The following is a 14471-nucleotide window of genomic DNA, read 5'->3' as shown; positions in this document are numbered from 1 at the left end:
CTTGAAGTTTACATTGATTAATGAAGTGTAATTTGAAGCAAACACGTTAACAATTTCCCATTACAATGCCTCGCCATGTGGTACCACATTTATTCACACTCCATCCCGGAAACAACATTTGTGCTAACCGCAGGAACTGCAATACACTGCCATTGATCAGCACCATTGAGAACAGAACACAAGACACCCTGCAGCTGGTGGGAAAGGGGACATTCACATGATACCTGTTAGATAATAACCTTTACGAACTCTGTGAATGATACTTTGGAGTCTGGCAACCAAACCGTCTGATTGTTTCTCCTAGGAACGCCATGCTGTCCAGCGTGTCTCTCAAACAGCCATCTGCGGATGGGCATCAGCAGTCATGTGACTGCCACACTGGTACAGAGTCACAATCCCTGCTGCCGTGTAGGGTGGTTAGATTGTCTGACTGCCCTGTAATTACATCACCTTGTTGTAGTTATGTTGTTTTTTAACGTTATGATTTTCTTAAGCCCCACACCCCCTTGCAGATATCTGTCATGTTGGTCACATGTTTCAGATTGAGGTTTTCCAGGTCCTGCCCTCCCTGAGGGATTTCCCACTGCGTGTGTTTATGATGACACTATGTTTATCCTTCCCCTTCTTTAGCTAATCACAAGACAGTTTATTGGACTGTGTGTTCTCCCAAAACATCATCACCCCCTAACGTTCCTGGTTAAGCCCTTTTTTACGGGGCATCTGTGGCTTAGAATACATGTGTCCTTTCCCATGTAGCTCTCTCCATCGTCCACATTCTATACTCTCACAGATGGTAGTTGCATCCACCTGTCTGGTGCTGAATTAGCACTTTTAACACATTAGTTTGAAGGCTGAATCACAGTCATGGCACATGCACATGTCAACACAGCACATGGTTCTGTGGCCACCAACACATCACCAAAATATGCAATGCCACCATAAAAATGACCAACCAACACAAGTATGAAATGCAGCCTGGGGCATGCACCCAGCATTGGCATGAAGAAGCAAGCTGCTGCATCTCACACCACACACAAACTGCAAACAGAATGCAGCATCTGCAAACATGCATGCCACACGTAGACTGCAGAGCATTGCTCCACATGGGTATTCACCAGCAGCTTCCAGATAACTTCTCCAGGAACAGATCTGGGCATGATGGTCCGTATAGAACCTCTAAAGGACTTGCAGCTCTACCTGGGAGAACCGGTTTGGTCCTTGCCAAGGGCTGCCACCGCTTTGGAATGGCTATGGGCCTTGAGGTCACCCCAACATTTACGGACCGTGTTCTTTGCACGGTCTGCCACCCCCTCCATGTAGATGGCTGTTGTTTTATTGTCCCAGATCTGTTGCCGTGCGTCATTGCCCAGCTGAGTTGCTAGGGTAAAACGGGCATAGTAGCCTCCCAGGACCCGATCCACCAGGATGCCAAATTCGGTGGAGTTGAAGTTGACAGCTCTCTGCCTTGACATGGGGGTGTTGCACTCTTCTGAGGATGTTGATGGTCCACACATGGCACCCGAGTCAGTTATGGCTTTGCTGGGTCCTGGGTAGGTGCTATGGACCTGTGGTGGTGTTGGCAAGGAGAGGTGGAAGACCCAAATACAGAAAAGGTGGTCATACACCCAACACAGAAGTACATGCAAAAGTAGGACAACTGGCATTCTGAGGCAGTGCTGGTTGCAAGCATGCACTTACACCCAAGCAGGCAGCAGTAGATAAGCAGTGAGTGAGGCAAAGCAGGGCCAGAGGAGTCAAAATCAGGAGTTTGTGTGCAGGAGGAACTCTGGTGTGTGTCACTCATTCGTAGCATTCAATAACAGAGTAAAGGCCCGTAAGGCGTAAGGTACATCCTATTTGTGGGACAAAGCACACCTCTATTTGTAAGATACTCTATGTTGAAAAGATAGTGACATCTTCACAAATGTATTGTTGCAGGATTGAATGTCGATGTGTTTCGGCCTATCTGGTGTCGATTGAACCACCTCCTGTAGTGGATTCTTCAGATGTTAATATTAAGGCCTTCTTCAGGAAAGGTGAAAGATGATCAAAGGCTAATATTCTTGTAACTATGTTCTTCTTCCTTCGAGGTTGAGCCACAGCCCGGACGCGCTAGGGAAAGCATCTGCGAGTTAAACCACAGGTATTGAAATTGATGAAAAGTGACCCACATTGAGGACCTAAGACAATGCACCACTCAAGGTCCTCAAAAGAACAAACATTGTTCCAAAAAATTCTTCAGCCTGTGAGACTCTGGAGCAGAAGCAAAAATTGAAACAAGTTTTCTTAGATTTTCAAGATCTATTTGCGTTGGACTCATATGACTGTGGTTGCACCAAAATCCATACAACACCAATTCCCACTGACCCTAGCATGGCTCCAGTGTTTGTGAAGCAATATTGCTTGCCTCTCACATCAATGGAGTCCCTTAAAGAAATAATTAAGAACCTTGAGTCCCGTGGGATAATTTGTCCAGTCCACAGCACCTTCAATAATCTGGTGCTGGGGATTTTGAAACCAAACGGCCAGTGGAGACTTTGTGCTGACCCAAGGGAGCTCAACAAACTGGTCCACACTTCCCGATGGCCTCTTACCTACATTGACAATGGGATGGCCCAGATCCAGTGGTAAAAGGTATTCACTGCCATTGAACTGACCAATGGGTACTGGACTGTACCTGTCAGTAGGGAGGACCAATACAAGCTGGCCTTTACCTTCGGGGGGGCAGCAGAACACTTGGACCCGGACTCCCTTCGGATACATCAACTCTGGTAATTCATTTAATATCTTTTTGCATAAGGCCATGCCCGATTTGGGTGAAAGCGGTAACGGCCTATGTAGATGATATTCTAATCAAAAGCTCAACTGTGGAGGAACACATAGTGGAGATCCGTTGCGTTCTGACACAGTCGAGGGCTGCCGGAGCAAAACTCTCTTTCGAAAAGGCACAGTGGTGCAGGACCCGCGTCAACTTCTTGGGGCATGAGATAACTCCTGAGGGTCTCTGTCCCCAGGAATAGAAAGTAGAAGCACTCCAGAAACTAAAAGACCCCACACATCTGTGGGAGCTAAGGAGCCTCCTTGGACTGACTAATTACAGTAGAAAGTTCATTGAGGATTACGCAGAGATCACAAGACCCCCGATCCATCTGTTGAAGGGGGGGTCAAGTGGAAGTGGGGTCCAGAACAAGCCGAGGCAGTAAGACAACTCAAAAGAAGCCTCTCACAAGCACCTTGCCTAGCTTACCCTGTCAAAAACAAGGAGTTGTTCTTGGAGACAGGGTTCTCAAATACATGCTTGACAGCAGTATTATATCAAAAGAATGACAAGGTCAATAAAGTAATCTCCTATGCAAGTAAGACTTTATCCTCTGTGGAGGAAAAATTCAACGATTGTGAGAAGGCACTCATGGCAACGGTGTGGGCATTGCAGAATTACCGCCCGTTATCCAGGGGGAACACATCATAGTGGAGACTCCACACCAGCCTTTGCAATATCTTCAAAGTGACAGAATCCAGGCTGGAAATATGAGCAATTCCCGAATTACTTCCAGGATTCTGTCAATGCAAGGTTTTCTTGTGGAGGTGAGATATGGCCAAAACAAGAAGAGTGCCCTCGCCCAAGGTCTGGCTGACTTGCATGATTGTGCCAGAGAAAACTGTCTCGAGGATGAAAGTCTTAAAATCAAGGACAACATGGAGGTGTACCTTAATTCCCCCCACACAAAGTCTATGAAGAAGACAAGTATGAGGGAATGCCCACTGTCCATATGGATGGGTGCTCCTACCATGTTGACAACAACGCGGAAAAGGAACTTTTGGCCGGCGTTGGGAATGCATGTGTGAATGATGCCCCAGAACCCTACACTGGGTACAAAATCAGTCCCTGTAGTAGTCAAGTGGCAGAGCTGATGGCTGTGCATCAAGCATCCTTACTGCTGTCCAACACTAACTCCACAAACTGGTCATAATCACTGTTTCAGATTATGTACGGAACGGGTTCGTGGAGCACCTGGTTAATTGGAAAACCAGAGGCATGCTATGTGCTAACAATAAACCACTAAAACATGGAAAACTAATACAAAATATTGATGATCTGGTTACCTCGAATGGGATGACTATCTACTGGAAAAAGATTAAAGGTCATTCTAAAGTAGAGGGACCAGACAAAGCTGGAAACGACCTAGCTGATCAGCTGGCCAAAACCAGAGCCATCCAAGGGGATCTACTTGAGATCGAGTTCCTGCTGGGGGAAATCCAGGTCACTGCTATCACTAGCTCCAAGACAAATGCTCACAATGAACTCTCAACTGCCCAATGGAGTAAGGAGACCGCAGATGTTGATTTGATTACGGCTCAAATAGGGGAACCAATAATTGGTACGTTTTATCAACACATCGAGCACCCTGAGAAATTTCCCCTGACGGACACCAATTGCATTGGGAAAGAAGACCTCAGAGTGTTGATGAAATGTCCAAAAATGTTCCGAATCCAAGATGGTTTGTTGGTGAGGACATCCATATCTGGCCATGACCAGTGGGTGGTCCCTACCTCATTCCGAAGCCTGATTGATGCTAAGTCACAGCCATGATGTGGCCACAGCCGGTCATCAGGGGTTTCATACAGCATTAGAAATCTTGCGAGAGGTTGAATACTGGCCACACATGGGGCAGGACTTCGACCAATACTTGAAGGGGTGTCTTTTGTGTGCACAATTTCAGCCAACATCACTCACACACTGTGCTCCCCTCCAAAATAGGGGGATGACACTGCCTTGATCAGATTTGCAAGTCGATTTTATTGGGCCCGTGATTCGCTCCTCTAGGGGGAACAAGTACATGTTGACCGTAACATGCTTGTTTACTAAATGGATGAAATGTCTCCCGGCTCCAAATTGCAAGGCAGAAACAGCAGATGCCCTGATGATCAATCACATCTTCTCGTGTTTTGGACTACCCCAAAGGATTGAGTCAGACCGAGGTAGCCACTTCACTAGCGAAGTGATGACAAAGATATGGGAGATAATTGGGGTACAAAGAAAACCACACATCGCCTACCGGTGTATTCTAGTGGTGGAGTTGAGAGATACAATAAAACTATTGTGAGCATATTAAAAAAGTTTGTGGCAGATTCTGGGCCAAGTTGGGACATTCAATTACCCCTTGTCCTGATGGCCATCAGATTTACCTCTTCTTCAGCAACAAAAATGTCTCCATTTGAGCTGATGACTGAATGAAGGATGGTGCTACCCCAGCATCTGCTCTGACGAACCCTTGATAAATCCCTCCACAACTCAAGAGTATGTTGAGAATCTGAGAAAACACCTTCAACATGCTTTTGGTATGCTCAGCGGAATCTAGAAAGATCTGCAGACAGTATGAAGACCCACTATGACCTTAAGACAACTAAAAAGGGATATCAAGTAGGAGACGGGTCTACTTGTGCAATTTCCAAAGGAACCAAGCCAAAGAGCGCAAATTCCTCCCAAGTTGGTGGGGTCCTTTTGAAATTATGGACTGAATCTTGCAAGTCACCTACAGAATCCGCATCCCCAAGGGCAATTTCACAGAAGGGGAAGACAATTGGGTCCACATAAACCAGCTAAAGAGTTGCCACCCCAGGCATACTTTGCAGCAGATGGAAGAGCATATTGGAAACCCAGAGGGGGAAAATCCAGACAGCTAGAAAAATGATTGAATATTCATTGATTACACCTAACAAAATGGGTTAATGATCACTGAATAATAGATGGGGAATATTGTCAATTGTTAGGGAATGATAGTGTCTTTCCCACTGCTGAGATCCCCCAAAGATGTGTGGGCACAGTAGTGTGAACATTGTCATAACCATGTTATGTTCTGTTTTCTAGTACTGGCACTAAATTCCAAGAATCACCAAGGAGGACCACTCGGGGACCAGGAGGAAAAACCCAAGGAATCCGTAGTATCGTCCCATCCCAACCCGAACCGGAGAGGAGAGCGTGTTGCTCAATCGCTGATGGGAGAAGCAACTGAAATTCTCCACATGGACAGAAAAGAACATCCTGATCGCCCGACTCCCTCTCGACTGGAAGTCAAAATGAAGCCGTGAGCAGGGATTTGTGGTAAGTATTGACCCACTCTGCTATACTATGAGGCCTCAATCTGCTATCTACGGTGCGAGAAAAAGAAAAATGACGGCAAAACTCTTATGCACGCCAAAACCTCCAAAACCGCACAAAAAGATGGCTGCACAACCTGACACCCATGGTGCATGTGTGGTGGAACAGATCTCACAATGCAGGAAAAAGTGCCCGTGAGCTCTATTACAAATAAACATGGAGTGCAAAGGGAGCAGCGGTGCTTTGCAAGTGAAACTTCAATATTCACCTGTAAATTACATTTACTTTGCTGCTGAAACTTCCAAATGCCTGTACATAATACTTTTCAACACTCACAATCTTGCTTGTTGCTAAAATTCATTTAATCTAATGAAGCACTGTGAAGTTACAAGGTCCTGAAATGTTAAAAGCAAAACATTCGCACAGCAAAACTGGATTGCCTGTGAATGACAGTTCCTGTCAAAATTCTTATAGTTATCTAAAACTAAAGATCCGCCGGACCACCAAATATAAAAGGACTGTTGCTGAAAGGAACACTGATCTCAGTTGTTTTGATCCCACAGGTTTAAATCTAAGAATGTAATTTATCTATGTCATCTGATGCATCAAATTTGTTTTGTGCTGATTTCAAGTCAAGAAATGAAATTTTAACTTAGGGTGGTTGGGCATGCAAGAAGTTGAAAAACTGGTTTGCACCCAAGGGGAGGGCATTCCTCTCAGTAGATGCTCACTGACATATGATAATTGTGGGGTAGGACAGACTCTTGTCTGCTGCCTGGGACTGAACAATGGCAGATCCTCCAGTCCAGGAAACGGACGTGTGAAAAGGTCATACACTAGGCTTGCAGAAGGAAATCCAAAAAGGTGGGGGCTACTCCTTGACTCTAGAGGCAGACAAAAGACGGACCATTTGCTGCTAAGAATATGTAATGAACAATTTTTAGAGACTTATACTCGCTATTAGAAATGGTGAAGAATATAAAAAGGGCAAAATTGTTACTCTAATTTTTGGCCCTACATTGCAAAACATAGTGGAACTGTGTAGCATATTCTGAACAGGAATGGCAATATATCTTCTTTTATGGAAACTGTATTTATGCTAGAATTGTTAAACTTTACACACACATTCCTATGGTAAACACGCATATTTGTGTAAATTTGGAGAACGTTTGGAAAATGTTTTCATGGTGAAATGGACACAATGTTGCAAAAAGGTGAAACAAGGTCTCACAGCTGTGAGAGTTTGAGGAACAGATGCTCCATAAAATATGCAATCCTTGTATGTGATTTTCATGGAGGTTACACATGTATAAATATGTATTTAGGACAAAATTTGATTTTGATACTAGTGGCTAGGGGAGGTTTCTAAGGATTGTAAAAACCAAACCATAAATATGACATCATCTGTCCTTGATCCAAACACTCGGATGCAAGGCGGAGATGAGGCTCTGATCCAATTCCAGTTCACAGGGACAAGCTTAGTTAAGCCGACCCATACACCTATTTTTGTGATGTCATTTGAAAGGATGAATAGAGACATCTGACAACACATAGAGACACTCTCTCTTCTGATTCCAATGAAGCACTCTGATACAGCATTCAACATCAAGCTTTCAACATCCTTCCAGATCCAGATGCCAATCACCCGGCCAAGCAGTTGCTGAACCATTTTCAGCAAGGCCTCAATTAATCCTGAACTAATCATTACAACCCAGTGGAGCGCTGTGGTGTAGGGAAGCATCCTGAAACTATCTGGCTTGCTACCATAAATGCTTGCCTGATGATCTCATAATCCCACTGAATTGAAATATCCAGAAACAAGAAGGGCAGATCCTATGCACTTCCGTTGACCAGCCTAGTTGGTCCAGTCCCGCGCCTGATGTGCTGTCTTTCTGTGTCAGACCGGATCCATTGACCAGAATCTTGACGGGCCTACAATCTTAAATCCCAGTGGATTGTGAGTATTAACAGGATGCTAGAGAACTATTGTATACCTTGCCTTATTTTGTTCCACCCTAAATCTCTGAACTACCCTTACCCCATAACCAGTAACAGTATCAAAATCTTTAGTGCTATCTTATTCTGTCTATTTGCTAAAGCGTCATTTTCATAGTCATTTCTATTTGTATAACTCTCCTCCAAAAATCCCACTTCGAGTTTGTGGACAAGTACCACCGGGGAAGGTGCTGGGGATCAGTTACTGAAGTAATGAATCAGTCTCAGAGCTTACTGCGGCCCAACCTTGTTGTCTAGTCTGCATGCTCTAGTCTTGAGTAGAAGCATAAGAAATATTTTCTGATTTTGAACTAAAGTTTTTGTCCAAATTTGTGTGTTCATTTCCGAAAAATATATCTCACTAAAACCTCCATAACTCCCTCAGTTTTAAAGATAGAAATGAAATTTCAATTCCCACTTATACCTAACATCCAAATCCCAAATCTGCAGTGCGATTGACCCGTTATATCAAAAATCGCATAAGTAAAAGTTTGCTGCAAATTTACATTTGCAAAAGTTTTGCGCGTGTGAATTGCCTTTAAATTATTCCCCACTTTGCCTTTGAGATTCCAAATGTTTTCTTTTGATTAAATCATTGCTTATGATTGCTTACATCTGTTAAAAGTGGCTCCCATAGAAATGTATAATAATTTAAGCATTTTTGACCAAATTTAGTGTTTTTGCTCAGCCAGTTTCAAAGCCATCCTGACAGTTGAAAAGTCAAATCTGTTTTTCTCTTGTGTTTAAGGGGGAAAGGTGGGAGTGATATTCTGTTTGTTCTGTATTATTCCGGAGTACCTGCTCTCTCCTCACATCTATTTAAATTGCCTATTTGTGGGTTTAGGGGTGTTGCAGGGGGAACCTCTAACCACTGTGCTATCTGTTCCAAACCAACCCAAAAATATTATTTTCTGTGCTACATTCTTTTTGTGTTCATTACCTGATTCCTAGTGCATTAAAGATATTATTCATTGTTCTTGTCACCCATTGGTGATTGTTGTTACCTATTAAAAATATATTGTGATTTTAAATTCCAAATAAATAAATATTTACCGTTGCAAACTAGCGTGATTCCTGGTTCAGTGTGACTAGGGGGATATTTTGAGAAGGGTGTGATATGAGTGGTATATCATTCAGAATATTGAACGTATAGACAAAAATAAATAAGGTTTTAATTTGAGCACTACATGCTGGAGCAAGACTTGGGTGTGTGCCTGATTGAAATCACTTAAGAGTGTTGTCCATGAGCCTATGGATGGATTTATTGGTAAATTTCATTTTTTCTGTCCATCCACTGATGTGGATTTGGACATGCTCGCTCTCCCATTCCAGGATGGACATTTGTTTTTTACCCCCAGTTTTTACCTGAACGGTCTAGTCTGATTTTGTTTTTCAAAACCCCTTGATGAGGAAGGACCAATTTTTCTTGATTTTTAATACCCCTATCCAGGTTGGAGGCATGTGTTGTTTTTTCCCCATTCCATAATGGACTTTTAATTTATTTAATTTACTTTATTTTTTTTCCTTGAGAGATGTGCTGTTGCCCTCTCAAAGGATTGATGAGTGCAGTACTGGAGATGCAGCCATGCACAGTGGTGTCAACTGCCATGGCTGCCATGAGAACAACATGATGACATGTGCAGGTAACAATGGGTTAACGGACCTGTTCCACATATGTGCTGTATGCATGATTGTGTACTATGGCTGGTGACATACCATGTCCCATGTTGTTGCAGTGATTTTGATTCATCCAGTGACTACACTCCATGGGGCCCGCCCTGCACGCTTGCACCTTCCTAGTCCCCATGCCCTCTGGCAGGCACTGGCCCTCCTTTCACAAAGGTGGAAGTATGTGATGCTGGAAATGCATCAGCGGGACAGGGCCTCTGAATCCTTGTCCTTTACTGTTTTTTATCGTGTGTTCTGTCGTGTTTTCTGCCCAGGAGTCCATGTGGGACTCCTGGCAGTGCAGCTCTCTCTTTTGGTTTGGTGAACAGACTCATGGGATACCCTTATGGCACCCATGGGTAGGGGTACAACCCTGTGCCCCTAGTGTATGTTTTTGGGCACCTGTGGGAGCCCACAGAGCAGGGTATGGGCTGGTGGCAGCTCCATGCTGAATTTGACAGGTGCTCTGGGTGTCCTCCATTTTGGGATACCCAGGCCCTGCCATTGGGATCAGTTGATTCCTGATAGGAAACAAGATGGCCCCTGTGGCCTCTTGCTTTCTATATCCTTCTACCTTGTTTTCCCAAAGTCCTGGGAAGCCCTGACTCTGTCCCTTCCCCCTGACTGGCTGTTGGGTGGAAGCTCCATATATGGTGTTGTTGTGAAGGCCCAGCTAGACTGACTGGAGCCCTCCCAGTGACTGTATGTTGTGGGTACCTCCTGTGGGTGGGACCTGGGTGAATGGAGTGTGTGACCAATATACACTCCTTGTTGTGGTTGTCTGGTTTCTGGCATGAGAGACAAAGACTGAGACAGCCCTGACCAAAACTGGCCTGAATGCAGTGTGTAGTGTTGAATGGCTGGGTACTTGTCCCAATCCACATTCCTTGTTGTGAGTGTCTGAAAGGGAGGAGTGTGGCCTGAATGCACTGTGTGCCTGATTGGCTGACTGACTGCATGAATGCCCTTCTGTATGATTGGCTGCTGAGTGTGTGCCAGCAGTGTGGATGAGAGACAGAATAGTATATCTGGGGACTTCTCACCACTGGTAATTGTTCAGAAGCGTTCTGGAGCTGAGTCTCCACTCTAAGAGTAACTGGAACTGCTGATCCTCGACGTCCAGCTGGAAGAAGAAGACTTGCTGTTGCATTTGCTTCGACCGATCCGAAGGCTGCCGAAATCGTCGAAGACTGACCCGAGAGAGGACCTGGTAAGGAGCCCTCTTCCCGTGCTCCGAGGGACCATTGAGCACCGCTCCATCTGTGCCGAAGCGCCCTGGAAGACAGACCCTCGAAAGGCTGCCGACCCGAGATGGGACCGCCGAGGAGATCGAAGTGAAGCACCCGGACATCGCCGCCGTCGAAGTCCATTGCCGTCGACCAGGGTTCGCAGGTTTGTGTAACCGCTGGAGGCCCGTCGAAGTTGTGTTGCCCAGCCGTGGGAACCACTTGACGCCGTGCCGCCAACGACCGGAGCCGTCCGCTCCTTGCCTAAGAACATTTGAATCGAAGGACTCCCTCGTCCGCACCGTCGACCGCTTTATCCTGCCGGAGAAAGTCGAGGACGACCAACGCGCCGAGGAGAAACCTGCCAGTGGGTTTCCCGCCACCCAAAGACCACAAAGACTCGAACGACTCGACGCCCTTGCTGGGCCCCCGTCTCCACAATCTTTGCGGTCCAGAACAATTGTCATCGAGGTGCCCCGCACGCCTCTGCCTTGCAGGACGCCGACGCTCCGTCGTCGACGAGCACCGCTTGGATCGAAGCTGCAGCCTCATCGACGCCGTTCTACCTTGTTTGTTGTCGGAAGTTCAACGCCCCGTGTCTCCCGCTTGAAAGGGAAGGCATTCAAGAAGGGCCGTCGATTCCCCGACGCCGAACGCTGAGTTCCTCGATGGACGTTCGACGCCCCGTGTCTCCCGCTTGAAAGGGAAGGCATTCAAGAAGGGCCGTTGATTCCCTGCCGCCGAACGCCGAGTTCCTCGATGCTTCTCGACGCCTCTCGACGATCCGTGACTCCCGCTTGAAAGGGGGTCGCTCAAGAAGGATCTGTCGACGCCTCTTTGAAGAGCTCGACTCCACCAGGTACATTGGGGGGGGTAAAAACATTATAAGAGGGAATAAGACTTGCAGAACAATATATGGACTGGGCTTGTGCTATACCTTTATTTTACAGGTTGCTTAGGTGGGGGGATCTCCACACAGAACTGTGTCTAGTGATAGGGGCCAGTATTCTGCCTACTGCTCAACCATCTTATTTTCTCTCGTCTCTCTATTGCTTTTTTCACTCTATTGATCTGTGTGACATTGTTGCAGTATTGTTGATGCACTTTAATGAGATCTAATGCAAAGGGTGGTACCACTTTAGAATTGTATATATTTGCCATTGTTGATTTTCCTAAGTACAAAGTGAGTTATTATGATAAGTGTACATAACCTTGAATATTGATTATATAAAGATTGTGTTCTAACCAATACAGTGTGTGGACATTCCTTTGTGGGGGCTTGGGGACTACACTGTACTTAAGAACCAGCCTGCATCACCTCCTGAGAAGCTAGCCTTGATTGCTCGACCATAGCTACCGAATAGAGAATCTAGGCTGGGGTCCTCTGTGCCTCCCCTCTACCATATAGAGAGCAGAAGTACAGACCACCCCCTACCAGTGTTTACACTGGTGGCAGCGGTGGGATGCTTATGGTTTTAAGAATCAGCGTATAACCGTGCCACTTACAAAATATCTGCACTTTATTAAATTAAGGTTTAGTTGTGTACAAGATAACTGCATTACAAACAATGGAGTCTATTGCAAATGGCAAATTGACTCGGATGAGCTTGGAGGCTCTCCAGAGTGCTTGTGAAGCCAGGGAGTTAGACTTTGTGGATAAGTCTAGGGCTGAGCTGATAGCTGCCCGGGTGGACTACCAGACTGATGGTGAAACTCTTGATGAGGGGGAGAATGCAACCAATGAGGACTCTGCCCCTGGGGTTTCTGCTGAATCTGTTTCTGGGAATGCCGCCATTCCTGCTGCCTCTGTTCCAAACCCCAGCAATTCCTTGGAGCTTGAGTTATTAAGGTGAAATTGGCCTTTGAATACCGCAAGTTGGAAATAGATGCTGAACTTAAGAAAGAGGAGTTGGCTCAACAAGTGGAGCTCAAGAATAGGGATCTTGAACTCAGAAATAAGGACCTTGAACTCAAGAGCCAGGACACTGAATGTCAGAGAATCCAGCTAGAGAAAGCTAGAGTGGAGACTTCAGCTAAAACCAGTGAGAGTGTCAGGTCCCCAGCCACCAAGTTTATGAAAGATTTGGTTGGTGTATTTGTGGAGGGTTCAGATATCCTCCAATGGATTGAAGTGTTTGAAATGGCTTGTGCGATTCATGATGTTGATAAAAGAGATTGGGCTATGTGTTTGTTAAGCAGAGTGCCTCAAACTGGATATGACTGTATTCTGAAGCTGAGTGTGGAAGAAAGGGGTCAGTATGAGTGTAGGAAGTCTGCTTTGATTGCCAAGTTTGGCAAGACACCTACCAAATACCTTAAAAGGTTCAGGGATTTTAAGAAAAGAGAGAATGTGTCTTGGGTTGACTGGGTGAGTGCTGCGCACATGAACATGATGGGGTGGATTGATGGATACAAGGTTAAGACTTTTGTTGAATTGTCCCACCTCTTGTTTTTTGAGCATTTTTCTGAAGCCTGTTCACCAGAGCTGCGTCAGTATGTGGCTGACCAGAACATTTTGGACCCCTTTAAGCTGGCTAGGTTGGCTGACAAGTGGGTCTCCCACCGGGTGTCCCCTAAGGACTCCAGTGGGAAGGACAAGGACAAAGAAAAGGGGGCCTCACAGAAGCTGAGGAGTCCCACAAGCAGTCACAGTCGGGTAAACCTAAACCTTCCTCTCCCAAGACCCAAAAATCTGGTGGGGATAAGTCATCTGTGGGTGGGAATAAGAGTAGTGGTCCACCTGCTGCAAAGCAGGCTCCCAGTGGTTCCCGTACCGTACCCCGCACTCCTGGTACTTGTTGGGACTGTGGGGCTCTGGATCACAGAAGGGGTGACTCCAAGTGTAAAGGTAAGGCACTTGGAGTACAGGCTGTCAGCCTGACCTACCCTTACCCCGTGTCTGAGGTGGAGGCCACTGTCCTCCCCTCCTCTACCGGGATCACATTTGGTGCTCCGGTAGAGATTTCCTTAGTGTCCCTTGGGGCCTGGGACCAGTATGCAGAAGTACTGGCGACTATCCCACAGAACACCCGTAGGTTTTTGAGAAGTGTCCTCTTGAATGGCCAGCCTTCTACTGGTTTGAGAGACACTGGGGCAAGCATGACAGTGGTGGACAGGACCCTGCTCAAGCCAGAGGACTATGTAGGTGCTCCTCTGAGAACCACCAGGTTAGCTGGTGGGCCTCCCAAATTATCGCCTGTAGCCTTAGTCACACTCATGATTGGAGACAAGACAGCAAAGCTTCCTGTCCTGGTTCAGGACAATGTCCCTGCTAACATTCTGTTAGGAAATGATCTAGTAGAGTTGGGGTTGATCTCGGATGGTCTTCCCATGACTGCTGCTGCAGTCACTAGGTCACAGGTGACACCGGGTCTGGCTGTGAGTCAGGTACCCGAGCCAAAGGCGAGGCCTAAGGCAAGAAGAAGGAAGACCAAGAAGGCCACCTCTGTGGAGGGAACACCTTCTCTTCCTGCTGTTCCGAC

Source organism: Ambystoma mexicanum, chromosome 10, assembly GCF_040938575.1.
Source record: "Ambystoma mexicanum isolate Mex_15411 chromosome 10, UKY_AmexF1_1, whole genome shotgun sequence".
In the NCBI taxonomy this organism is placed as follows: domain Eukaryota; kingdom Metazoa; phylum Chordata; class Amphibia; order Caudata; family Ambystomatidae; genus Ambystoma; species Ambystoma mexicanum.
The sequence above is the reverse complement of the archived record's forward strand: the minus strand, read 5'-3'. Positions refer to the sequence as shown.